General features: G+C 42.2%; 1 protein-coding gene across 1 annotated transcript in view; it reads left to right on the forward strand.

Annotated features, from left to right (window-relative positions):
* The window catches only part of SCHIP1 (schwannomin interacting protein 1), a 411,898-nt gene that overhangs the window by 54,651 nt on the left and 331,624 nt on the right, over positions 1-25,623 (forward strand). The gene's annotated exons all lie outside the window — the stretch shown is intronic.

The raw sequence follows: 25,623 nt of genomic DNA on the forward strand, positions 1-25,623 counted from the left end.
AATTAAACATTACGTTGAGCACAAAGCTTCTTCTCGGCAGAGGCCAGGCAATGGAAATTGGCGATATAATGCATTAAACTTTCATTGGTATTGTTTATACATGGCTCTAATAATATTGCATGCAGTACCAGAAAAATCTGGCTACCATTTTTTAAGTTTTCTGCCGTCATCAAACTGGATAGGAATTACTAACAAAGAATCGAAGATATTGAAGTTATCCGGTTGGGATTGTTTGGCCAGAACAAATTGCTTAACTTTGTTCTATTGTTTTACATTTCAAAAAGGCCCTGCCTAAGGTTTCTTGGGGGAAGAAAAGGAACTACAGGAGAGATTATAAAACATCCTAAATCACCTCCTTCTCTTCCTCTTTGTTTCTTTTTTGTAATCCTCCAAAGAAAAATCCAATTTTGGTATTTTGGTGAGGTCTAGATTGGCCCCAGAAAAAAACTAGAGGCATTGTTATTTGGAGGGAAAATAGATTTTTAACCCTGAAACTCTGCTACTGTTTTATTGGTGTCATGAGAATAGCAGCCAAAAGTATGAGATTTGTTAGCATGCAATGCACAACTCCTAAGTGCTTCAAGCCATCTTTCTTTTCCTAAACAGCTGACAATTTAGCATCTCTGTCCTACCTCTGTACCTTTCACTCTTGTGAAATAACTGAACAGTGGCAAATATTATCATCTGATTACCCCGATTCCATCATGTTTCTTGTTGTTACCAAGACACCAGCTGGAGTGATCATTATTTTCTATCTTAGCTGCTTGCCTAGTTGCTCATGAAGGCAATTAATATGAATGTCTAATATTTACAGGATTCCTTCTGCCACATTGTGTGTTACGACGCTCACTGCTGCTTCTTTCCTACATAAATTATTTGATAAGTCTTAACTTTACTAACCAGTAAAGAGTATCTTAATTACACATTATGTTGAGCACAAAGCTTCTTCTCGGCAGGGGCCAGGCAATGGAAATTGGTGATATAATGCATTAAGCCTTCATTGGTATTGTTTATACATTTATAATAGTGGTTGTGGTCTTTGGTGATAGCAGAAGCAATAAATAAAAGCTATTAGGACTCTTCTTTTCATTATCCTATGATTTTATAGCCTTTGGTTTCTTAACTAGCCATGCATAAAATTAACTATATCTTTCACAATTAAGGGAAATAACTACTTCTAGTTTTTGTAGCTGATATTTAGAGCTGTAACCTGATTTGCAAGATGCCGGTAGGGTTTAAAACGGTATTTTAGAATATATTTGCTTACTCAAAGTAATATACAAAGTAAAGTATTTATGCCGTAATTGAAGATACCGTAGCCAGAGAGAAACAAGGACATTGTATAATATCCAGTGCTATGCAGTGCCCAGAACACTTTCGGTGAAATGGGTAGCAATAGACATTTGATTAATAAATAAATAAAATAATGGTTACATAGTTTGACTTGGACCGGGAATTCCCTTGATTATGGATTGCACTGGATTTCTTTGGGCTTGTCACTTTTGCTGTTAGTCTAATTTATTTTTCATGGAATTTGCTGCAGAGATAAAATTTTGTGAGACTTCCATGTATACTGTCTTGAAAAACTTTGAAAAAAGGCGGCATACGAATGAATTAAATACATAAATAAGGAGCAATGAAAATAATAACCTTGGCATGTCTGCAAATTTCAGCTTGTGTAGTATTTGAAAAATACCGGCACCCTATAAAAATAGTGTAAGTAAATTGGAATAAAAATACACTCATACGTACAAAAATATAGTCATTTGTAGCTGGAAATATGGCAGAATTGTAGTTAATTTTCCAGTTAATGCTATGAAAAATTTATCAGGAATTCTCATCCAATTTGATGGAATGAACTTGCTTTTTTTCTTCCAAAGGAGAAGAAAATTTCAGTGAAGTTTTCATTGGTAATTTTCAATGTAAGGTTATTGCATTTGCTTTGTAAATAAGTTGTCCAAGAAGTATCAATGAAAAAGAGGTAAGAGAACAAGAACTCTATTTGATGATAATACATTTATACAGTTCTTATCTGCAACTCTTCCTCCAGGAAATCTGGGAAGCTACATGAGCCAAGCCCCAATTTTAACAGTGCTTCTGTTCAATTCCAAATAAATCTCCAATAATAATGATGACATCTCTATTTTATAATAAATCAAGGAACTGAATTGCTGCTTGTCACAGGTGCTTCAGAGATCAGGTAGCTCCTAAGGCTTATTTATGATGGATGCAGTGGCTCAGTGGCTCAGTAGCTAAGATGCTGAGCTTGTTGATCGCAAGTTTGGCAGTTCAGCAGTTTGAATTCCTAGTGACACATAATGGGGTGAGCTCTCGTTACTTGTCCTAGCTTCTGCCAACCTAGCAATTCGAAAGCACGTAAAAATGCAAATAGAAAAATAGGGACCACCTTTGGTGGGAAGGTAACAGCATTCTGTATGCCTTTGGCATTTAGTCATGCCGGCCATATGACCACGGAGATGTCTTCGGGCAGTTCTGGCTCTTCAGCTTTGAAAAGGAAATAAGCACCGCCCCCTAGAGTCGGGAACGACTAGCACATGTGTGCAAGGGGAACCTTCACCTTTTTAAGGCTTATTTTCTGTTGGCAAGGTACGCTATAAAGAAGTAGTACAATTCTAGTGGTCAGGGACATGGGAATCTAGTGTCCACATTGATTTCATGTCTGTCCAGGGTCTCTCTCTGACATTTTTCAGAGTATGTCTTTTGTTCCAATTAGACAGATGAAGGTAGAAATTCTGTCCATGTTCTGACATCCTGCTTGTCGAGGAGAATCACTTGGTTGAATTGACTTAAAAATAAGTTGCAGTTTGGTCCAAGAATGTTGGTCTTGGGACTTATTCATACTGAAGATGATTTGACAGAAGTAACTGAGCAATTTGTATCCTCTGTGGCTCTTACAGCTTAATCATAACCATGATTAAGATTAGACTTAGAACATTTAGAGTTGCTATTAAAAGGCAGCGTTTCAAAACCATTGGGATGATATTGTTGGAGGGCATCCTGGTGATATTTTTTTCCAGTTATGTCATCCTAAACAGTCAATGAATTAATAACCAGTACATTTATCTTGGTCCATTGGGATAACCTAGCATCTAAAGACATCCATTGAAATCCACAGAATGAGACATATAATCACCTGTAGTCATAGTTTACTGGATTGAAAAAAAAGCCAGAAATGACTTCATGAAAAACTAATAACTTACTGGCATTGGGAACCCATATTTCTGTATGACTGTATGACTGTAACTTTGTTGCTTGTATCCTTACGATTTATACTGATATTTTTTCCTGATTGTGTATTTGTAGCCTATGACTATCATTAAGTGTTGTATCATTAAGTGTTAAATTTGTACCCTATGTGTTATGTATTACTGTATATACCTTTAAATATTTGAGCGGGAAATCAGCACGTTGCTGATTGGACGAAGCCTCCACCAGAACTGTATAAAAGGAGAGGTTTTTCCCCCAGCCGGTTGCTGGGTTCACCCTATATTAAAGAGCTGTTGTCACTACCCTGGTCTCCAGCCTCGTTACTTCCAGAACTTAACATTGGCGACGAAGGTGGGATCTCGAGGCTAAGGAGAACCAGAACCGAGCTGAAGCACGATAGACCCGAACCCAGCAAACTCAGGGCAGAAAAGCGGAGATGGCCAGTTACACTCCGCCCGCACCGTTTGACCCGGCTAAAGAGAAATGGGGAACGTATATGACCCGTTTCGAAAGCTTTCTAGAAGCCAACGAACTGCAAGGAGTTCCAGATAACCGAAAAAGGGCTTATTTCTTAAGCCACTGTGGTCCGGAGGTCATTGATATCGCGGAAGCCCTGGCAGAGCCAACGCCGTTGCAGTCGGTGTCGTGGCCAACTCTACAGACTTTACTGAAGAACCACTTCGCACCAACGCCGTCCAAATCGTGCGGCGGTTTGAATTCGGAGGCGAAGGCAGATGGAGGCGAATCCATCGGTGACTACATGGCCGCCCTAAGAAGCGTCCAAGGACTGCGGATACCGCGACCAGACGAGGTGCTCCTCGAGCAACTCATCCGAGGGGTCAAAGACATCCGTTTGCGGCGGCGGCTGCTAGCAAAGAGCAACCTAACGCACAACGCCTGGACGAAGCCAGAGCACATGAAATGTCCACCCAAGCGGCAGAGACACTGCAGAAGCCGGTCCCACCAAAGGCGAGCGCAAGGCAACCCCGTGCACCAGGAGGAGGTTCAGACCGAATCCGACGGTGAAGATGAGGAAGGGGTCTGCCGCACCGAGAAACGCGACAAAGGGGACCGAGACGAGTGCGGAAGCTGCGGGGGTCAACACCAGCGCCAACGCTGCAAGTTTAAGGACGCAACATGTCGGCGGTGTGGGAAGAAAGGGCACCTAGCTCAAGTTTGTCGAGCGGCCCAACCTTCCCGCCGAAAATTCAAATCGGCCAATCAGAGCGCGGAATCGGCAAGGCGACCCGCGATTGGCTCAAACAAAAAAGGCGCGGATTCCAACCAAACAACTGTGGTCATAGGCCGCGCCTCGACCCAAGTGGAGAAGAAGATCTTCACCAAACCAAAAATAGAGGGAGTACGGTGCCGGCTCGAAGTAGACACGGGATCAGCGATCACCATCATGTCCTGGGACACTTTGGCGAAGTCGCTGCCGTCCGTCGCGAAGCGCCACCTGCAAGCACAACGGCTACGAGTCCACGACTACCAAGGGAATCGCATCCCTGTTCGAGGGACCACCTCCGTCCGAGTCGAGTACGGTCCACACAAAAAGACCCTGCCCATCACGATCGTCGAAGGGACCCTGCCCAGTCTGTTGGGACTAGACTGGTTTCGTGCCCTGGGCATGGGAGTGACTGGCATCTACAGAAGTGACTGTAACCTGAAAGACATTCTCTTTAACGAGTTCGAAGATGTCTTCAAGGACTGCCTGGGCAAGTACAAGGGGACCCCGATTTCCTTCAATTTAGACCCCCAGGTAGCCCCCATTAGGCTTAAGGCGAGGAGAGTCCCTTTTGCCCTAAAACCAAAAATCGATAAGGAGCTAGATAAGCTCATTAATCAGGGGATTTTGGTGCCAGTCGATCACGCAAAGTGGGAGACGCCAATCGTCACCCCAATAAAGCCGGACGGGTCAATTAGAATTTGCGCTGACTACAAGGCGACGCTTAACAAAGCCTTACAGAAAAGCGCTTACCCGGTTCCCGTGGTGCAACACTTATTGCACTCTTTGGGGCAAGGGCAAGTCTTTGCAAAGTTAGACTTGGCCCAAGCCTACCAACAACTGCCCGTAGACGCCCGCACAGCCGAAGCCCAAACAATTGTAACGCACAGGGGGGCTTTCAAGTGCACCCGATTGCAATTTGGGGTGAGTGTGGCACCAGGGCTGTTCCAAAACCTAATGGAACGACTTCTGCAAGGGCTCCCCGGGGTAGTTCCCTACTTCGACGATGTCTTGATTTCAGGGGAGAACCTAGAGGAATTGGGGAAGCGTTTAAGAAAGGTTCTGGGCATTTTCCGGACAGCCGGACTAAAAGTCAAGGTAAACAAATGCCAGATAGGGGTCGAATCAGTGGAGTTCTTGGGCTACGGATAGACAAGAAAGGAATTCACCCACTGAGAGCAAGGTCAAGGCAATTAAAAAGGCTCCAGCGCCCAAAAACAAAGCAGAGCTGCAGGCATTCCTGGGGCTAGTGAATTTTACACGGTCTTTTAAAAACAAAGCGACCGTTGCTGAACCGCTGCATAGGCTCTTAGGAAAAATACTGTTTGGTCTTGGGAAAGTCGGAAAATAGGGCTTTTGAAGCAGTAAAGAACCTGCTCTCAAGTGATAGCCTGCTCATCCAATATCACAACTCATTGCCCTAGTGCTGGTTTGCGATGCGTCCCCATATGGGGTGGGGGCTGTACTCAGCCACAGACTTCCAAACGGCACAGAAGCCCCTATAGCGTTCTATTCTAGAACGATGTCGTCCGCAAAGAGGAACTATAGCCAATTAGATAAAGAAGCGCTAGCAATTGTATCAGGGGTGAAAAATTCCACGAGTATGTTTTGGGCGACAGTTTGAAATTGTAACTGACCACAGACCATTGTTAGGAATACTGGCTGGCGACCGCAACGCCTGTGGCACTGTCACCACGACTGACTCGATGGACAATTTTTTTAGCCGCTTATTCTTATAAACTGCTACATCGACCAGGAAAAGAAGTGGGGCATGCGGACGCGTTAAGCAGATGCCCACTACCAGGGGCGATCGAAGATCCCACTCCGGGGACGCCCATCCTACTGATTGACTCTTTGGACTCTGGCCCAGTCACATCTAAGGAAGTGGCTCGGGCATCATACCGGGACATTGTGTTAAGGACTGTACTCGGTTGGGTACAAAGAGGGTGGCCCGCTGCGCCGGGCGAACGGTTTAAGAGTTTGTTAAGAAACGTGATGAGCTCTCGGCTCAAGGGGTGCCTGTTATGGGGCGATCGTGTGGTAATTCCTGATAAATTAAGGGAAAGGTATTGGACCTCCTCCACGAGGTCACCCAGGGATCGTAAGGATGAAGGGCTAGCCAGAAGCTATGTATGGTGGCCACTCATGGATGCAGAGATTGCTGAGAGGGTAGGGAAATGCCAGGCTTGCCAAGAGTCCAGACCCCTACCCCCAACGGCCCCAGTCAGGGAATGGGAGAAACCCCAAGGGCCCTGGTCAAGAATCCACATTGATTTTGCTGGCCCTTTCCACGGCCAAACGTTCCTAGTGGTTGTCGATGCATATTCTAAATGGTTGGAGATCATAATCATGAAATCCACCACGGCCGAGGCAGTAATCGCAGCCCTCGCCACCTATTCGCAACCCACGGGTTGCCCGACACCCTGGTATCAGACAACGGCCTGCAATTCACGGCAGCCCAGTTTGAAGAATACCTGGCAGAGGAGGGCATCCGACATGCCCTCTCTGCGCCTTTCCACCCTGCGTCGAATGGCCTTGCAGGCGTTCCGTCCGGGCGCTAAGGAGGCATTGTCCAGGCTCAAGCCAGGTGACTGGCAAACAAAGATAGATTTCTTTCTGGCGATCCAGCACAGAACCCCAAGCACGGCCACCGGCAGAAGCCCAGCGAACTATTGATGGGACGGAAACTCCGGTGCCCACTGGACCGTTTGAATCCCATTACACACCAGAGGGTTACAAGGGGAAATAGAAAAACAAGGGGAAATGGGCATAGGCGACCAAGTGTGGGCCCGCAACTATGGGGACGGCCCAAGCTGGCTCGCAGGACAGATAATCAAAACAACCGGTCCCAAGTCATACTGGGTCGAGTTACAAGACAACAGAGTATGGGCGCCACATAGATCAGTTAAGGAAACGAATAACTGATCAAACCAAACCAATAGAAACCGATTATGACACACACTTATTTGAACCCACAGCTGACCATGACCCGGGAGGCGCAAGACTTAGCTGAGGTCCCAGAGTTCCAGCGACGCCATCAGGGTCCCGAGGAAACAGCAGGAAAATTACAAAGTAATCCAGGGCCGGATGGCCAAGAAAAGAGGCTGTAAATAATCCGGGCCCGTTGGCCCAGAGACAGATGCGGGCAGTGCAGAAAAGAGAGGAGGCGACAGGCAATGCTGTGCTTGGACTACAGATGGATAAAATGTCTTATTTCCTTAGGTTTCAAAATCTGGAAGAAGTGGACCAAGAAGACTTGAGAGATGTTGTGACTAAACTGTTGGGAATACAAAACAGACAAAGTAATAGAAAATGAAGAAGCTAAAGTGTTCTGGACCTTCATAATTCAAACAAACAAACATCTGCCAGTTATTAAGCCCAGACTTAATAACTGTTGAGAAGAAAGACAAAAAAGTCTGGATAGAGGCTGTGGAGACAGCCAAATAAAAGAGAAAGAAGTATGGCGACCTACAAAGAGTAGTACAACTGTAGCAAAAGAAAGCACATTTTAGCCAAGTACAATAGCTAGCAATAGCACTTATATACTGCTTCATAGTGCTTTACAGCCCTTTCTAAGCGGTTTGTTGTTGTTAGTTACGAAGTCATGTCTGACCCATTGCGACCCCATGGACAACATTCCTCCAGGCCTTCCTGTCCTCTATCATCCTCTGGAGTCCATTTAAGCTCATGCCAACTGCTTCAGTGACTCCATCCAGCCACCTCGTTCTCTGTCATCCCATTCTTCTTTTGCCCTCAATCTTTCCCAGCATTAGTCTCTTCTCCAGTACCAAAGTTCAAAGGCCTCAATTTTTGGCACTCAGCCTTTCTTATGGTCCAACTTTCACAGCCATACATTGCAACTGGGAAAACCATAGCCTTGACTATATGCACTTTTGTATCTCTGTTAGTAGTAAAACTTTCTAACCGCCCACCGGTTCCACAGTAATCGTGATTTATAAAATAGGAAGTAACTTTACTTTATAAAATAGGAAGTAACTTTACTTTATAAAATAGGAAGTAACTTTACTTTATAAAATAGGAAGTAACTTTACTTTATAAAATAGGAAGTAACTTTACTTTATAAAATAAATAAAAATAAATAAAAATAAATAAATAAAAATAAATAAATAAGTTGTTCCAAGTAAAGCTCCCTTTTGACTGATGGTGATTTTGTCAATGCCTATGGAGCTCAAGTAGTGCTCCAGATGTTTTGGAATTGCACCCAATGCAACTGTTGGGAATACAAAACAGACAAAGTAATAGAAAATGAAGAAGCTAAAGTGTTCTGGACCTTCATAATTCAAACAAACAAACATCTGCCAGTTATTAGAGAGGTTCATGTCAAATTTGTGAGAAGAGGCGAGAGATGAAATTCTTAGAAAACATAGGAGTGGGGCACTGACTTATAGGGGCAGGAGATAGCCATTCTGAGGCAGATTCCCAGACAGGTACGTGAAATGAGAAAGAAATATTACTTTTGTCAAGCAAATTGTACCAGAAGGAGTAGGCTTCAGATGGCTGATGCCAGAGGATTGATGATTTTCGGGAGGGCATTACGAAAAAATTAGTACAATTGCGGAGGCTGCGGCCTCGTGGAGGAACACAAAGCCCTCCTGGAATTAGATGACCCAGGAGTTGAAGAAGGGAGGTTATAGACCATGGGGAGGCGGCTGCCGCTGTTGCGCCTGGAGTTGGGTCAGGCTGAACCCAGAGTTCTGAGATCCAAAACTAGGAAGTGACAATGATATTTGGTATTGTGTTGGTTTTCCTTATTCTCCTTTGTATGATATTCTGATTATTCTTGACCCTTCTTTATTGCGTATGTAAGATTGATAAACTTAGCTACTTCGTATCACCTGCTTGCCATATGGCTGTTGTATGTGTTTAAAATTTTGAGTAAAATTCTTATCTTGTATAAGAAAAATGAAAATTTACCATACCTGATATGTATTTGTATAAACCTTTTTTGACCAATAAAAACTTTTTGGATAAAAAAAAAAAAAAAAAAAAAAAAAAAAAAAGATTAGACTTAGAACATTTAGAGTTGCTATTAAAAGGCAGCGTTTCAAAACCATTGGGATGATATTGTTGGAGGGCATCCTGGTGATATTTTTTTCCAGTTATGTCATCCTAAACAGTCAATGAATTAATAACCAGTACATTTATCTTGGTCCATTGGGATAACCTAGCATCTAAAGACATCCATTGAAATCCACAGAATGAGACATATAATCACCTGTAGTCATAGTTTACTGGACTGAAAAAAAAGCCAGAAATGACTTCATGAAAAACTAATAACTTACTGGCATTGGGAACCCATATTTCTGTATGACTGTATGACTGTAACTTTGTTGCTTGTATCCTTACGATTTATACTGATATTTTTTCCTGATTGTGTATTTGTAGCCTATGACTATCATTAAGTGTTGTATCATTAAGTGTTAAATTTGTACCCTATGACTATCATTAAATGTTGTAAGTATTGTACCTTGATGAAGGTATATTTTCTTTTATGGACACTGAGAGCATATGCACCAAGACAATCACACTTGGCCAATAAAAAATTCTCTTCTCTTCTCTTCTCTTCTATTCTATTCTCCCTTTTCTGAGGTTCACTGGAACTAATTAGCTTCCATAAAACACAACATAATGGGGGTTAAAACTACAAAGTGCCTTTAGTGTTGTCCCTACTCTGCACAATTCTAAAACAAACCTAGAAATAGTGAGAGAGAACAACAACCCTGAAAAGTTACATACAAACCATAATGATGATAAATGATGTTTAAATCTGGCCATAATGAATCCAGAAAACCTGGTGATAGATCTCTAAAAATGAAATAGTGTGATGAAGCCTGCAATATTAATAACATCCTAATAGTTCAATAATTCTCTTGGAGAGGGGTATTTTCAAGAAGCATTTGAGGGCTATTAAGCAGAAATTCAGGGTTTCAATGCAGTGGCTTCATAATGACTACTGCAATAGAGATGATAGAGATAGAGATAGAGATAGAGATAGAAATATGGGGTTGTTTATATGTGTGTTTATATATGTATATATGTGGGGCATTTAAATATCAAATAGATTGCAAAGCTCAATATATAACAATATATAACAATATATAACAGCTGAGCAGGGGGTTGCACTAGATGACCTCTAGGGTCCCTTCCAACTCTATGATTTTATTATTGTGTAAGGGTCTCCTGCTTGAGCAGGGGATTGAACTAAATGACCTCTACAGTCCCTTCCAACTCCATGATTTTGTTATATAGATATATTTGGTTATCAACCGTAACACTCAATAGCTAATTACTAGGAGCAGCCAACTTGCAAAGGCTCCACTGCGTAGTGTTATCTTTTAAAAATATCTCAATTTTGTATTTATTCAAATAGCATGCTGATTGTACGTTACTCCAGCCACCCACCCACTCAGTTACATAGACATTCATAGAAACTTTTCTAGAAGGGAAGAGTGTGTGTGTGTGAAGGGACAACACATATAAATCTAAATATATAGCAATAGCAATAGTAATTAGACTTATATACCACTTCATAGTCCTTCTACAGCCCTCTCTAAAAGGTTTACAGAGTCAGCACATTGCCTCCAACAATCTGGGTCCTCATTTTACCCACTTCGGAAGGATGGAAGGCTGAGTCAACCTTGAGCCAGTGAGATTCAATCTGCTGAACTGCAGCTAGCAATCATCTGAAGTAGCCTGCAGTACTGCACTCTAACCACTGCGCCACCTTGGCTCACTTGAAGTAATTCATATTGTGGAAGAAAAGGAAAACTTCCAGCATATCAGTTAATGAAGAAATATAAGTCAAACAATGAGACAGATAAATATTTTTCATTGTCTATAAATCTCATGCATTAGATGACTGGATTGTAACACTAAATGATTCTGCAGGAACATCACACACTTTTAACTTCTGTTATTTCCACACAGTGGATTATCATGTTGGTCACATATTCAGCCTGACGCTTAGACTGCATTTGGCAGTTTTATCCACCTATTGACTTCTTCACAAGGACTTGGTATATGGTCACAGGATATAAGCCTGTACACCGCCCTGAGTCCTTCGGGAGAAGGGCGGTATAAAAATCAAATAAATAAATAAAAATAAATAAATAAATAAATAAATAAATAAATAAGTTGTTCCAAGTAAAGCTCCCTTTTGACTGATGGTGATTTTGTCAATGCCTATGGAGCTCAGGTAGTGCTCCAGATGTTTTGGAATTGCACCCAATGCAACTGTTGGGAATACAAAACAGACAAAGTAATAGAAAATGAAGAAGCTAAAGTGTTCTGGACCTTCATAATTCAAACAAACAAACATCTGCCAGTTATTAAGCCCAGACTTAATAACTGTTGAGAAGAAAGACAAAAAAGTTTGGATAGAGGCTGTGGAGACAGCCAAATAAAAGAGAAAGAAGTATGGCGACCTACAAAGAGTAGTACAACTGTAGCAAAAGAAAGCACATTTTAGCCAAGTACAATAGCTAGCAATAGCACTTATATACTGCTTCATAGTGCTTTACAGCCCTTTCTAAGCGGTTTGTTGTTGTTAGTTACGAAGTCATGTCCGACCCATCGCGACCCCATGGACAACATTCTTCCAGGCCTTCCTGTCCTCTATCATCCTCTGGAGTCCATTTAAGCTCACGCCAACTGCTTCAGTGACTCCATCCAGCCACCTCGTTCTCTGTCATCCCATTCTTGTTTTGCCCTCAATCTTTCCCAGCATTAGTCTCTTCTCCAGTGAGTCCTTCCTTCTCATTAGGTGGCCAAAGTATTTCAGTTTCATCTTCAGGATCTGGTCTTCTAAAGAGCAGCCAGGGTCGATCTCCTCTAGGACTGACCGGTTTGATCACCTTGCAGTCCAAGGGACTCGCAGGAGTCTTCTCCAGTACCAAAGTTCAAAGGCCTCAATTTTTTGGCACTCAGCCTTTCTTATGGTCCAACTTTCACAGCCATACATTGCAACTGGGAAAACCATAGCCTTGACTATATGCACTTTTGTTGGCAGGGTGATCTCTGCTTTTTAGTACGCTGTCTAGATTTGCCATAGCTTTCCTCCCCAGGAGCAACTCTAAGCAGTTTACAGAGTCAAAATATTGCCCCAACAATCTGGGTCCTCATTTTACTGACCTTGGAAGGATGGAAGGCTGAGTCAACCTTGAGCCAGTTAGGTTCGAACTCCTGGAATGAGCAGTGACTTAGCCTGCAGTGCTGCATTCTAACCACTGCAACACCACGGCTCTTTCAGATTAGATTAACATTCTGAACTTCTGAATTATATTTTATAGAGAAGAAAAAAGGGTATCCTTAAGAATGATTATTTTCTAATAATGCTGTTGTCCATCTGATGTTTTTGTCTAGGAGTTGCTCTGCTTTCTCCTAGATCAGGGGTAGTCAACCTTTTTATACCTACCGCCCACTTTTGTATCTCTGTTAGTAGTAAAACTTTCTAACCGCCCACCGGTTCCACAGTAATCGTGATTTATAAAGTAGGGAAGTAACTTTACTTTATAAAATAAAGTACTGACCAGTGCAACTGCAAACAAAAGAGCCTGCGCCGTGTATCGTTGTCTGCGCATGTCTCTCACATATCGGGATTGGGTTTGGGTGGGGGCGCCGTCTACCAGCTCTGCTTGTCTGTTTTAGCTGGGTGGTGTGGGGGGGGGAGATGTGCGAGCTATTCTGGGATGAGGCTCTTTTGTTTGTGGTCGCACTATAGCGCCATTTAGTTTCACTTATGTAATGTGAACTAAACTTATGCACAGGTGATACAAATAGTATATTTTCTGAAATTTAAATTGTCACAGAGAATTTTAAGAAAACCTAATGAAAATGTTTTTAAATAATGTTATGAAATTTTTTTAAAAAGCAATTAAATTTAAAAAAGGAAAGTGCTTCAGTATCGGACAAAACCCTTACCGCCCACCATGAAAGCTGGAACGCCCACTAGTGGGTGGTAGGGACCAGGTTGACTACCACTGCCCTAGATGTTAGTCACTGTTATATTGTTCATTGATAAAACACTGAAAGGAGGAAAATGTAATGTCTCCCAAATGAATGAGTAGAATTGCGTTTAAATAATTTACTACCAACTACCAACTATAATTTCTTCAAGGGTAGTGATATGCCTTTCTGTAAATGATAGGAATTGGCGAGTGTGCATTTGGTGAGCATGCTTGCCCAGTTTTGGTCTGTTATTTTTTGCTCACGCAACAAAATTTCTTCCCTCATCCTCTTGTCATTTTTTGTTTATTTCTAGAGAATCAATGCTTAGTGTTAGCAGATACGTTTTCCACATGCTCAACTTATCAAGTGCTATTCTAGCACATCAGAGGATTAAACAGGGCTGCAGCCTTGTTCCATTTTTGTTCATTTCAGTACCCTGGTGGGCTGTTAAGGCATTCTGAATTTTCATCCTCTTAAAGTGGCAGATAAGCAGATCTACATCCTTCTGATGCAATAATTTCTGTCAAGGCAGCATTTAGGCCTTAGAAGAGCTTTGTGTTTATGCTATATTTCTGCAAGAAAGACTAATCAAAGATCAATACTAATAAAAAGGGTGTTATGTTTTTTACAAAGAGGCCAAAAATTCACACATGATGCACAAATGACCAACTAAACAAATCTCATGGTACAAATACCCAAGTATTGTGGTCTTTACTTCTGGAAGGTATGATATTTATATAGCTCTGAAGAACTAGTGGAATGCCACAGCTATTCATACATTTTTCTGTACGAGATGGGTCATTATGTGTCAAATTATGAACAGCCAAACTGACAGTATAGCTCCTGTCTGGATCACAGGTGGTCTTTTCTCAAGCTCTGCATCTCTCAAGCTTGTTCATCAATTCTTAGAGCAATACTTCAGTTGCCTTGCTATGTTTTTAATTTGTCCTTACAATTAGAGATGAGACTGATGAGAATATTCTGGTGAAGTACAGTATATTTTTACCAGATGGTTTAGACCTTGTTTTACCACAGTAGGCCTTTCCTTCTTAACTTCAGCAGTTGATTTTCAATCCAAGCAGAAGAGACTTTTTTTAAAAAAATGTATCAAAACTTTCCTTGTTTATAATTCTGTCAAACTATTTACTAAATCTGCACCACTATTAATCTTTTCATCGTTCCTATCACCCATCTCCTTCCACTTATGACTGTATGACTGTAACTTTGTTGCTTGTATCCTTACGATTTATATTGATATTGTTTCCTGATTGCTAGTTGTACCCTATGACTATTATTAAGTGATAGTGATAAAGGTATCTTTTCTTTTACGTACACTGAGAGCATATGCACCAAGGCAAATTCCTTGTGTGTCCAATCACACTTGGTCAATAAAAAATTCTATTCCATTCTAATTCTAGTCTATAAGTTCTTATCAACTTTGTTAGGGGTATGACTAGGGACAATAATTTCTTAAGCAGTGTATTCGAATAGAATCTGATTTAATCAGATCCTCAAAACTTCCTTTTCTCATAACAAAAAGTTATGAAATAATATGTGCTACCTGCACAACGAATAGTCTCTTCCCACAGTATATGCGCCCCTCCATCTCTGTTAGCGGGAAGACATATTATGCTTCTGTGGTGATGGGCAAGTAGAGATAGCTGATAATATTCTTTATACTGTCAATTTTATAAAGATATTTCTAATGCCCTTATTTTCCCATTTTGGATTGGAATGCCAGGTTGTTTAAGTCAACCATGTGTGAATATCTTCTTGACAGTAATTGTTTTATAATGTGTACTATAGCGGAATACAGCAGCATGTTTGATACATAGAATACTGGTACATATTAACTTTTCTGTTGGTATACAGATGCTACACTTTACTTTCAAAGTTATTAAAATACTTCACTTTGTTCTATTTGTAATTGATAACTATAATATTTGTTGTAAATCCTACTTTAATAATTTCTTTGTTATCTGACATTTTTTCTTTTACATAGCATTCTTAAACTATCTTCTAATTTATTTATTTAATTGCATTTGACTAGATAATATTCTCATCTTATAGTTGTCAAAGACCATAATAAAATAATGTTAACTATATGAAAGGGGAGACATGATAGCAGTGTTCCAATATCACAGGGGCTGCCCCAAAGAAGAGGCAGTCAAGCTATTCTCCAAAGCACCTGAGGGTAGAACGAGAAGCAAAAATGAAAACTAATCAAGGAGAGAAGCAACTTAGAACTAAGGACAAATTTCCTGACAGTTAGAACAATTAATCAGTGGAACAACTTGCCTCCAGAAGTTGTAAATGCTCCAACACTGGAAGTTTTTAAGAAGATGTTGGATAACCATATGTCTGAAGTGGTGTATGGTTTCCTGCCTAAACAGGGAGTTGGACTAGAAGACCTCCAAGGTCCCTTCCAACTCTGTTATTCTATTCGATTCTAACCCTAATGATGTTTGTTTAGGATAATAGTATATATATGAATCAATACACAAGGCACAATTATTTTGACAGTCTGAGATTTTTCTTTCTGCTCTACCAAAGAATATTGCAAGAAGAAAGTTCCCATACTGCTTATCTTCTTCACAATCTTTTCAGAGTAACATAACATAACAACAGAGTTGGAAGGGACCTTGGAGGCCTTCTAGTCCAACCCCCTGCCTAGGCAGGAACCCTACACCATCTCAGTCAGATGGTTATCCAACATTTTCTTAAAAATTTCCAGTGTTGGAGCATTCACAACTTCTGCAGGCAAGTCGTTCCACTTATTAATTGTTCTAACTGTCAGGAAATTTCTCCTTAGTTCTAAGTTGCTTCTTTCTTTGATCAGTTTCCACCCATTGCTTCTTGTTCTACCCTCAGGTGCTTTGGAGAACAGCCCGACTCCCTCTTCTTTGTGGCAACCCCTGAGATATTGGAACACAGCTATCATGTCTCCCCTAGTCCTTCTTTTTATTAAACTAGACATACCCAGTTCCTGCAACCGTTCTTCATATGTTTTAGCCTCCAGTCCCTAACCATCTTTGTTGCTCTTCTCTGCACTCTTCCTAGAGTCTCAACATCTTTTTTACATCGTGGAGACCAAAACTGGATGCAATATTCCAAGTGTGGCCTTACCAAGGCATTATAAAGTGGTACTAACACTTCACGTGATCTTGATTCTATCCCTCTGTTTATGCAGCCCAGAACTGTGTTGGCTTTTTTAGCAGCTGCTGCACACTGCTGGCTCATATCTAAATGGTTATCCACTAGGACTCCAAGATCCCTCTCACAGGTACTACTATTGAGCAAGGTACCACATATACGGTACTGGTGCATTTGGTTGTTCTTTCCTAAATGTAGAACCTTACATTTCTCACTGTTGATTTCATTTTGTTAGATAGCCCAATGTTCAAGTCTGTCAAGATCTTTCTGTAACTTGAGCCTAACTTCTAGAGTGTTGGCTATTCCTGCCAGCTTGGTGTCATCTGCAAATTTGATGAGTTCCCCATCTATCTCCTCGTCCAAGTCATTGATGAAGATGTTGAAGAGTACTGGGCCTAAAACAGAGCCTTGGGGTACTCCACTGCATACTCCTCTCCATGTGGATGTAGTTCCGTTGAGGACTACACGTTGAGTGTGGTTGGTCAGCCAGTTATGAATCCATCTGGTGGTGGTGCTGTCTAATCCACATTTTCTACTTTATCTAGTAGTAGGTTATGGTCTGCTTTATCAAATGCTTTACTGAAGTCCAAGTAAATTATATCGACAGCATTCCTCTGGTTTACTAATTTTGTCATTTTGTCAAAGAATGCGATAAGATTAGTCTGGCATGATCTGTTTTTGACAAACCCATGTTGGCTTTTGGTTATTACTTTGTTTGCTTCTAGGTGTTTGGTGATTCGTTGCTTGATTATCTTTTCCAGAATCTTCCCGGTATTGAGGTCAGGCTGATAGGTCTGTAGTTTCCTGGATCTGTTTTTTCCTTTTTTGAAGATGGGAACTACATCAGCTCTTTTCCAGTCCTCTGGCAGCTCCCCTGTGCTCCAGGATCTTTGAAAGATATAGTTCTGTGGTTCTGAGATCACGTCTGCCAGTTCCTTCAGAACCTTGGGGTGTAATCCATCCGGTCCTGGTGATTTGAACTCGTCTAGGGTAGACAGGTGTTCACTTACCATTTTCTTCCCTATTTTAACTTGTGTTCTTAATCTGTTTTTTGTGGTGCTGTTTTTGATAGGTTGGGTTGTTTTTTCCTTTTGTGTAAAGACAGATGCAAAATATGAGTTAAGTAGATCTGCTTTCTCCCTGTTGCTTGTCATCTTCTTGCCACTTTCTCCCAGCAATGGGCCAATTGTTTCCTTGACTTTTTTCTTATTTTTAACATGTTGGAAGAAGCTTTTTTTGTTATTTTTTACTTTTGTCGCTAGCCTTTGTTCATTGTGAGCCTTAGCTTTCCTCACTTCATCTTTACAGGCTCGGGCTATTTGCTGATATTCTGCCTTAGTTATTTGCCCCTCTTTCCACTTTTTATATTTGTCCTTTTTGTCTTTCAATTTGTCAGATAGTACTTTATGCATCCATGCTGGTTTCTTTTGAGATCTATTATTTTACTTCTTCGTTGGTATTGTGCTAGACTGCGCTTTTATAATCTCACTTTTCAAAATTTTCCAAGCTTCTTGAGTTGTTTTCCCCCTGAGGATTCTCATCCATTGAATCCTTCTCAAGCTCTCTCTAAGTTTATTGAAATTAGCTCTCTTAAAGTCCAAGACTCTAGTTTGACTTTGTTCTACTACTTGTATTTGTTTAATGTCGAATTCCAATATTGTGTGGTCACTTGCCCCCAAGGTTCCTGTAGCTTCAACACCTTCTATCATTTCATCTCTGTTAGTGAGAATTAAGTCCAGTATGGCTGATCCTTGTTGCCTTCTCTATTTTTGGGAAACAAAGTTGTCTGCTAGGTTTGTTAGGAACCTGTTGGATCTTCCACTTGGTGCAGAGTTTGTTTCCCAGTTGATGTCAGGGTAGTTAAAATCCCCCATTACTACTGTGATGTGCTTCCTACATACCTTAGTTAGCTGACTAGCAAAAAGTTCATCTACTTCCTCTGTTTGGTTGGGTGGCCTATAGTATAGACCTATGGCAATATCGTTTTTCACCCCTTTTATATTGACCCAAATATATTCAAGATGATTTTCATCATTGTTGTGCTCTATTTCTGTAGAGATGTAGTTATTTCTTATATATAGTGCAACTCCACCTCCTCTTTTATTTGGTCTATTTCTTTTAAATAATTTATATCCCTCTAGCTGTATGTTCCATTTGTCAGTTTCATCCCACCAAGTTTCCGTAATGGCAACAATATCATATCTGCCCTCATTTACTTGAATTTCTAATTCACCCTGTTTATTCCTCATACTCTGTGCATTGGTGTATAGACATTTGAGTCCATTTGGATTGACCTTGTGTTTACTGTCTATATAACCTGTGTTGACTGCCCCTACTTTCTTGCCACCTGTTGGTTTAGTGCACATGGTATGGCACTCACTGTTAAATGCTTGGTTTTGCTTGATAGCAGGGCTGTTAGTCTTACCCATACAGACATCTATGTTACATGCACTTATAACCCTTTTAGTTTTCGATTGCTGGGGACAGAAATTTTTTGTATCAGTTAATTCTCTGTCCCCACTGTTCAGTTTAAATGTTTATCCAGAAAATCTGTGAATGTATTGCTAAGTAACTCAGTCCCTTTCTTTGATGGATGCAATCCATCTCTTTTGTACAATTTTTCATTGGACCAGTTGCAGACATCATGACTAATAAAACCAAAGCCTTCCCATTTACACCACTCCTTTAGCCACACATTAAATTCCACTACACGCAGGCCTTTACCTTTTTGTTCCTTATGTACTGGTAAAACCTCTGAAAAGTTAAGCCTACAACCTATGCTATTAAGTTCATACCCCAAGCTCTGGAAATCATTCTGCACAGAAAGCACATCCTTTTGGGACAAATCATTTGTGCCAAGATGTATAATAGCATCAACATCAGAATCCTTACTGGCATTCTTGTAAATCAATTATAGGCAGAAGACACAATATGGGACTGTCCCAGGTGATCTAGATCTTTTCACAATTTTCTGGCAAAATAGAAATGAGCCATGTCATATTTCTTCCTAGGAATAAAGTTTCAAAATCCATGTAACATGTTGGATAAGAATTGGAGTAAGAATTTCAACCTTGGCCTGTCCAGTTGCTGAAACCATTACTCCAGCTTGTATGTATGCATGAACAAATGACATCCTTTTTCTTCTCAGTTTCCCTTATATGATGATCAGATAAGGAGCCAGTTGTCATTTCCTTCATTTTCCAAAATGAATGTTTCCAGGCACACCTAGTTTGCTATATTTCCAGTTTATATCATTGTTTTTCACCTCAGCAACTGGCATCCACTTGACTCCCAGGGCACTGCAGTTGCCAGCTAGATCAGAAGAGTTGTTTTATGGAGCATGCTAAGTGATGTGAATGCGCAGAATGCAGCATGTTCTCTCCCCAAAAACATTACTAGTTTTCCCTCAAGTGGCAACACAAATAATGAACCAATCAGTTAATGTAAGCTTCATGCACACAGAGAAAAATAGGCAATGCATTCTAAGGTTTCACTGCATAGAACAGCAGAGAACTTTTAACTATTCCTCAGTATTTATTTTTGAGTTGTACATAAATGGCCTTTTGAAATTCTGCCCTAGAGAAGAGAAAACTTGCCGCAAACTTTTTGGAAGAAAATTATCACACGCTGTTTTAACTTATGTTAAAAGGCATCAACATTTTCCTCGGTGTGAGGCTTAGCAATAGCAATAAATCCCTTTTCATAATGAGCGTTAAGCTTTTTTTTGCTATTGTTTTTGGAACTAATAATAGTTAACAATTATATTGATGGCTTCAGGACCGTTTTTCATCTCCCACAATGCCTGGACCTAATGTCATTCAAGGTCATGTGTGTGTGCAGAGAGGAATGGCGTCCATCATTCAAGCAATGGTCTAAATATTAATTGGAAAAACATTTTCTTCATTTTGGGAAGCTGAGAAAGAAAGATGACATAAATTTTCAGGAAAAAATGCAGCTGAAATCTGTTAAAATACTTTAGTATTATCATTCTATTTAGAATCTCAGGTGGGAATAATTGTACAACAGAGATATAATCATAAACTGTAATTCTAAATTATTCAAACCAATTGGAAGAAACATTTAACTAAAGTATAGGTTGGTACGGAAAAGACTGCAATGTAAGCACCAAATTCCTTGAGTGGCTCAGACTGCTAAGACAGTCTGTTATTAACAGCAGCTGCTTGCAATTATTGCAGGTTCTAGTCCCACCAGGTCCAAGGTTGACTCAGCCTTCCATCCTTTATAAGGTAGGTAAAATGAGGACCCAGATTGTTGGGGGCAATAAGTTGACTTTGTATATAATATACAAATGGATGAAGACTATTGCCTTACACACTGTAAGCCGCTCTGAGTCTTCAGAGAAGGGCGGGATATAAATGCAAAAAAAAAAAATTGACCTCTGTAGAATGGTCATTGAGATGTTTCGGATGAAAAAAAAAGATGCTAAAGTTTTGCAACAAAAATATGTGTCAATTGTCTAAACAGACGGTCATAATGCAGCAACAGGCACTGCATAACAGAATAATAAAATCAGAAGAAAATGTTGAAAGTTTTCTAGTCCAATCTCCTGCTCAAGCAGGAGACTCTATACCATTTCAGACAAATGATTGTCCAATCTCTTCTTTATAACCTCTAGTGTTGGAACATCCACAACTGTGATTGATCTGAAGCCCAATCTATAACCCTCAAAGCAGTGGTGAAATCCAAATTTTTTTACTACCAATTCTGTGGGCGTGGCTTAGTGGGTGTGGGGTGGCTTGGTGGGCGTGGCTTGATAGGCATGGCAGGGAAGGATACTGCAAAATCTCCATTCCCACCTCACTCCAGAGGAAGGATACTGCAAAATCCCCATTCCCTCCCCACTCCTAAAGGAAGGATATTGCAAAATCTCCATTCCCACCCCACTCTGAGGCCAGCCAGAGGTGGTATTTGCCGGTTCTCTGAACTACTCAAGATTTCTGCTACCGATTCTCCGAACTGCTCAAAATTTCCGCTATCGGTTCTCCAGAACCTGCTGGATTTCACCCCTGCCTCAAAGTAGGAATGGGGTATCAATGAAGCAGGAATGGAGTTAAATAAAGTGATATCCATTTTCCATTCAAGCATGACATTTGACATACTTCCTTTCTCTATTCTAGAATAGATGAAGAGGTATTACTCTGATGTAGTGGTTAAGGTGCAGGATAAAAAAAATTAGAGCTAGTGTGAGTTCCAATCCTTCCTTAGAGAAGGAAGCTGGCTATGTGACTTTAGACCAGTAGAGAGAGTGTTTAGACCAACACTCTCTCAGCCCCACTTAATTCATAGGGTTATTTTTTTGGAACAATAAGATAAAGGAGAATTATTTAAATCATCTTGAGATGTACTAAACAAAGATGGGATCAAAATAGAATAGAATAGAATTTATTGGCCAAATGTGATTGGACACACAAGGAATTTGTTTTGGTGCATATGTTCTCAGAGTACATAAAAGAAAATTTAAAAAAATACCTTCATCAAAGGTACAACATGATGGTCATAGGTTGCAATTTAACCCTTAATGATAGCAACAAAAAGTTACAGTCATACAGTCATAATAATCAACTGTTCAGGCTTAAAACATAATGATTAAGCAAATGAATCTATTTTGTTCAATATTTTTCAACAAGTCTTACACTGGAGGTATATTTGTCCAAATAATTGGTTTTCTAGCACTGAACAGTTTTATACAAGTAAATATATACTTCTATAAGAATACACTTAAAAATCTATTTGGCAGTAAGTATAATTATATATGTAAGTATACCGGGGAGTTTTAAGGGGAATTTTAAGGGGGGGAGGGAAATTGACGGGTTTGGTTCAAGCTAAGTTTGTCAGGGTCGAGCTATTACTACGGTAAGTGGGAGAGGCAGATATGATGGAAGGAGGCCACATCAGGTTTGGGGCTCGCCCTCGCTGTTTCTGACGATTGTGCTCCGGCCCCCAGGATTTTCCGTGACCCAGTGGCCAGAGTGCTGGGACCTGGGCCTTGGCTGATGTTATGTAATGCCAGGTCCGCGGTTAATAAAGCCCCTGATTTCAGATCTTATTCAGGAAGGGACCGGACGTTATGGGCATTACGGAGACCTGGTTGGGCACGAAGGGGGTCCCCTAGTGGAGATGTGCCCACCAGGTTTCCGAGCATTCCATCAGCCGACGGCCCAGGGTAGGGGTGGCGGGGTGGTGGTTATCATTAAGGAGAGTCTTGAGCCGAGGGAGACCACTGTGCCTCAGATAGCTGGGTGTGAATCCCTCTACGTGAAGTGGGGTCGTAGGACTCAGGTGGGCTTGTTGATCACGTACCTGGCTCCTTGCTGCGTGACAACAGCCCTGCCTGAGCTGTTGGAGTTGCTGGCCGGGATGGCAGTTGAAACCCCTAGACTGTTGGTCATGGGGGATTTCAATTTGCCATCAGCCGGCGTAGCATCCTCGACAGCTCAGGAGTTCATGGCTTCCATGACAGCCATGGACCTGATTCAGTTAATTGACGGCCCTACCCATGTCGGGGGAGGCACCCTAGACTTGATTTTTATCTCTGACCAGTGGTTGAATGATCTGGTTTTAAATGATTTAGTTGTCGAACCTCTGTCATGGTCAGATCATTTTCTCCTTCGTCTAGACTTTCTGACCGCTACCCACCACCTCAGGGAGACGGAACCAATGCGCTGGTTCCGTCCCAGGCACCTGATGGACCCGGAGAGGTTCCTGACGGAGCTTGGGCCGTTTCCCGAGCACCTGGCCCATGACACGACTGAAGAACTAGTTGCGGCCTGGGAACAGGCTGTGGCTGGAGCTTTGGACTGTGTCGTGCCTTTGCGGCCTCTGACCCGGAGTCAGTCTCAACCAGCTCCTTGGTTCTCCGAGGAGCTGAGGGAGATGAAGCGCCGGAGAAGACGCCTAGAGATTATCTGGAGATCCAGCCGTTCTGAGGCTGACCGGACACTAGTTAGGTCCTATAGTAGGACCTACCTAGTGGCACTGAGGGATCTGGCGCTCGTTCCTCCCTCATTGCGTCGGCAGATAACCGCCCGGCCGCCTTGTTTCAGGTTACCCGCTCTCTCCTTCATCAGGAGGGGCGGGAGGACCCCCTACAAGGGCGTGCTGAGGAGTTTAACGGTTATCTATACGATCAAATCGTTCAGCTTCGGGACAGATTGGATCAAAATTGGGTAGATCCAGGCGAGGGTTCCGAGACCTGTCTTGTTGAGGTGGTTTGGGATGACTTTGATCCTGTGACTCCCGAGGACATGGACAGGTTGCTGGGTAGGCTGAATGCCACTACATGTTTACTGGATCCGTGCCCCTCCTGGTTAGTACTGGCTACTCAGGAGGTGACACGAGGCTGGCTCCGGGGGATTACAAATGCTTCATTGCGGGAGGGGATCTTTCCCGCTGCCTTGAAAGAGGCGGTGGTGAGACCCCTCCTCAAGAAGCCTTCCCTGGACCCAGCTGTTTTAGGGAATTACCGCCCAGTCTCCAATCTTCGCTTCACGGCGAAGGTTGTAGAGAGTGTGGTGGCATGTCAGCTACCCCAGCACCTGGATGAAGCTGTCTATCTAGACCCATTCCAGTCCGGCTTCCGGCCTGGATACAGTACGGAGACAGCTTTGGTCGCACTGGTGGATGATCTCTGGAGGGCCAGGGACAAGGGTTACTCCTCTGCCCTGGTCCTATTAGACCTCTCAGCGGCCTTTGATACCATCGACCATGGTATCCTGCTGCACCGTTTGGAGGGGTTGGGAGTGGGAGGCACCGTTTATCGGTGGTTCTCCTCCTACCTCTCTGATCGGACGCAGACGGTGTTGACAGGGGGGCAGAGATCGACTCCAAGGTGCCTCATGTGTGGGGTGCCGCAGGGGTCGATACTCTCACCCCTCCTGTTCAACATCTATATGAAGCCGCTGGGTGAGATCATCAGTGGCTTTGGGGTGAGATACCAACTGTACGCTGATGACACTCAGCTGTACTTTTCCACCCCGGGCCACCCCAATGAAGCTGTCGAAGTGCTGTCCCGGTGTTTGGAAGCCGTATGGGTCTGGATGGGGAGGAACAGGCTCAAACTTAATCCCTCCAAGACGGAGTGGCTGTGGATGCCGGCATCTCGGTACAGTCAGCTGCAGATGCGGCTGTCTGTCGGGGGCGAGTCATTGGCCCCGATGGAGAGGGTGCGCAACTTGGGTGTGCTCCTGGATGATCGGTTGTCCTTTGAAGATCATTTGGCGACCGTCTCCAGGACAGCTTTTTATCAGGTTCGCCTGATCCGCCAGTTGCGTCCCTTCCTGGACCGGGATGCCTTATGCACGGTCACTCATGCTCTCGTTACCTCTCGCCTGGACTACTGCAATGCTCTCTACATGGGGCTCCCCTTGAAGAGTACCCGGAGACTTCAGCTAGTCCAGAATACGGCTGCGCGGGTTATTGAGGGAGCGGTTCGGAGCTCCCACGTAACACCTATCCTGCACAGACTGCACTGGCTACCTGTTGTTTTCCGGGTGCACTTCAAGGTATTGGTTACCACCTTTAAAGCGCTCCATGGCTTAGGACCGGGTTATTTACGGGACCGTCTACTGCCGGCCTCAATCTCCCATCGCCCGGTGCGCTCCCACAGAGAGGGACTCCTCGGGGTGCCGTCAGCCAAACAGTGTCGACTGGCAGCCCCCAGGGGGAGGGCCTTCTTTGTGGGGGCTCCGACCCTGTGGAACGAACTTCCCCTCGGACTTCGACAACTACCAGACCTTAGGACCTTTCGCCGCAAACTTAAAACCTATTTATTTCGTATGGCTGGACTAGCTTGATTTTTTATCTTTAAATTTTAATTGACTTTTGATGGGTTTTTAAAACTTAAACTTTTGTAATTTTATGGGTGTGTATGTTATTTTAATATTTGGGCAAATTTGAATCAGTTTTTTAAGGGTTGTTTTTACTATTGTGTATGTTTGTATTTTATCTGCCTGTTCACCGCCCTGAGTCCTTCGGGAGAAGGGCGGTATACAAATTAAAATATTCTATTCTATTCTATTCTATTCTATAAT

This window comes from Ahaetulla prasina, chromosome 6, assembly GCF_028640845.1.
Source record: "Ahaetulla prasina isolate Xishuangbanna chromosome 6, ASM2864084v1, whole genome shotgun sequence".
Lineage (NCBI taxonomy): Eukaryota > Metazoa > Chordata > Lepidosauria > Squamata > Colubridae > Ahaetulla > Ahaetulla prasina.